At 49.6% G+C, this 3,017-nt stretch overlaps 1 protein-coding gene across 4 annotated transcripts in view; it reads left to right on the top strand.

Annotated features, from left to right (window-relative positions):
* The first annotated feature begins 1,563 nt into the window (after window positions 1–1,563).
* CSF2RB (colony stimulating factor 2 receptor subunit beta) overlaps window positions 1,564–3,017 on the top strand; it is a 22,610-nt gene continuing 21,156 nt past the window's right edge. For all 4 annotated transcript variants that reach the window (XM_037731495.1, XM_017508901.2, XM_037731497.1 and 1 more), the window contains exon 1: window positions 1,564–1,645. The gene's annotated coding sequence lies outside the window, so the exon portion shown is untranslated. The remainder of the gene's footprint in view (window positions 1,646–3,017) is intronic.

Consider the following 3,017-nt stretch of genomic DNA (forward strand, 5'->3'; position numbering starts at 1 on the left):
TATTGAGAGAAGTCTTTTAGACTTATTCAAATGTAGATTTTTATCCTCTGCTGCTCTGATGACTTTTAAAAGGAATGGATTGATCAAGTGAATTGTTTGAGGTGCTCCTAAGGCTTCTTCATATTTTGGGTCTGGTGTTCGGAGTCATTTTGACTTAGAGTCTCGGGGTCTTCATCTCTCCACCAGACAGCATCCTCTGCGCCCTTGAGGGCTTCCAGCCCCGCAGCCTCCTAGTCCCACCGAGGAGCTCAGGAAAGACAGGCAGAGTGGGGACACCTGGGAGAGAAGAAAGGCCATGATGTTGCTTTAATTCCATCCTCTCCAGCCTCAGAGAAACCCCTGCAGGGCCTTTTCATGCCAGGTATGGATGTCACACTGGTCTGGTTGGAGTGCCTGAGAGAACCACCCATGCCTTCCTCCACCCTGGGCTTTCTCTGCTAGGGTGAGGCCCCACCAGCTATTCCTGGCCAACCCTGCCCTTCCTGGTAGGAGGAAAGCAAAGAACAATCAAGCCAGAATTCCAGTGGCTTCAGAGCAGGTTCCTGTCCCTCCATTCCTGCCCTCCATTTCCCTCATTCCTACCGGCTACCCTTTCCCCTGGAAGGCAGCCCCACACAGGAGGCACATGATTGCATTTTGTTGTGTCTTGGCACTGTGACTCATCCTGTCTTTATTCAGACTTTTCATATTTGGTTCACCGTGAATATTTTTTGCATTCATTGGGATTTTTTTTAAACCATGTTGCATTAAAATATGACATCTCAATTACGGAATTTTGAGATGCCTGTTTACGTTTTGAGCCTGAGAGAGTGCCTCATTCACCTTACCTTAACTCTGTCAGCCCTACTGTGCTCAGGGAGCTAGTCATTCATTCATTCACTCATTCATTCGTTTGCACACAGTCACTAAGGATCTCCTCTGTACCAGGCCATGTGCTAGGTACAGAGGAGACCTTTAGTCTGTATTTGGGAGAGAAATGCAAGCTGGACACAAGCCAGCCCTGAAGATAGTGTTAGGGGAAAGACAGCCATGAACACACATGACCATACTGCACATGTTGGGGTGGCAGGCAAAGAGGACGTCAGGGAAATCAAAATGCCACCAGCTACCACTTATAGAGGGTTCTCATGTGCCCAGCTCTGAGCTAAGGTCTTTCTACACAGTATCTGGTCGGATTCCCTCAACAGTCCTTCCAGGTTTGCAGATGCTTCCGTGAAAGTAGCAGACAGATGGATGTCCCGAGGCTTGGAGAAGTAACGTGCAGGTGGTTTGCACAAGGACACGCTTTAAGAAGCAGTGAACTTGGAAGTCCAACCGGGGTCTGTCTGGCTCTGGGCTCAAACCAGCTGTGGTTATTGCAGCCCCTTCCACCTGCATCCCCATCAGGGAGTCAGGCAAGGCTCCATGGAGGAGGCCCTGCGTCAGCTGAGGCTTGAAGCAGCCCTAGGAGTTTATAGAAAGATAAATTGGCGTAGAAGGCCTTCTGGAAGTCAGGAAAGTCACGTGCACTATCAGCAAAATGGGCCTGGACTGGTGCTGCTTCCTCTTTCTGCTTTTGTTTCTGACGACACATAAATAGGAAGTGTGGGAGGCTCAGTCTGGCTGGAGGCTCCAGAAGAAGGCTGATCTCTCCCGCCACGCAGAGGTATGGCCCGGCGTCCAGGAGCAGGGCTGAGGGGTGGGGTCAGAGCAGGGGGGAATATGGGGAGCCCAGGATGGAAAAGGACAGGGGGAGCCTGGGGGGCGTCCTGTGGACAGCTGTGCCCTGGCGACTTAGGGGAGTTAGGGCTTGGACTCTTGGGATGACCTGAGTCCAGACTCCTGGGGCAGCCAGTGGGTGGGGAGACAGCCAGGGGTGCCGAGCTGCTTGGGGGTTGGGCAAAAGCTTTGGGGAGGACTCGGCGTCACCGGCGGGATCTGGTTGGTCCTGGCGGGAGGACGCCTAGTGAGGTAGAGAGAGCTCAGACCTGCGTGTCAGGTACCAGTGGCCTGTCTTGGCTTTGTCACTAAGATTCTGGTGATAGTGACAGCACCCCCTCCCCACTCTGGGCTTCTGTCTCCTGATCTGTGGAATGGGGAGCATGGTTTAGAGAGCGAATGGATGCCTGTGTGTATGCCTGTGCGTGCATTTGTGTGTGTGCCGGTGTGTGCATTTGTGTGTGTGCTGGTGTGTGTGTTGTGCATGTGCCTATCCCTGGGGACGCAGGAGAGCAGAGAGACTGAGAGGCAGAGGGTGAAACCTGGAACTTTGCTGCGCTGAGGCCCAGTGCTGGGCATGGTGTGGCGTAAGCTCACATAGAACTTAAGAGCCCAACCTTTGCCCAGAGACATAGCAGGCACATCCAGCAATCTCTCTCTCTCTTTCTCTCTCTGTTTTTTAAGTTATGACACTCTGCCCTGCTTTTTTAGGTTGGGGCCCAGGTGTGTGTGTTCTGTACCCAAGTATGTCGGCCGGGTGGGTGGATATCTGGCGTGTCTGTTTCAGGGCTTGTGCAGGTGTGTGGACTGACCCTGAGAATGAGAGGGCAGGTGTTTTATTGGGACCTTGTCAGACAGGTGCTGGTGATGAGCTGCATATGTGCAATTTTTAGTCTTCAAAGACCCTGCTGTTATATTTTTGTATAACCAAGTTCTAATTTTTTTCTATCATCTTTCCTGCTTTTTAATCATTTTATAATAAGTAAACATTTCTAATTGGCTTTTGGTCACTGTTTTTCTCATTCAGCAGTTTTATTTATATTGTTCCAGGATACAGACATACCAACACCACAGGGTAGTTCATGAGTCATATAAGGAATGTATTTAATGCTAAACATGCAACTACACAGAAACCTGCCTTAATGAAAATTAGAATAATCTAGAATTACGTAGCACAAGAGACAAAGTCCCCGGCAATTTCTTTTCCCTAGCTCCATACCTTACTCTTTCCACCACGTGTATTCTTCCAGAACATTTTCTAAGCGTGATATAAGCATATAGTTTTTCTTTTCTTTTTTTTCTTTTCTTTCTTTCCTTTT

The sequence above is a fragment of the Cebus imitator genome, unplaced genomic scaffold, assembly GCF_001604975.1.
Source record: "Cebus imitator isolate Cc_AM_T3 unplaced genomic scaffold, Cebus_imitator-1.0 Scaffold404, whole genome shotgun sequence".
In the NCBI taxonomy this organism is placed as follows: domain Eukaryota; kingdom Metazoa; phylum Chordata; class Mammalia; order Primates; family Cebidae; genus Cebus; species Cebus imitator.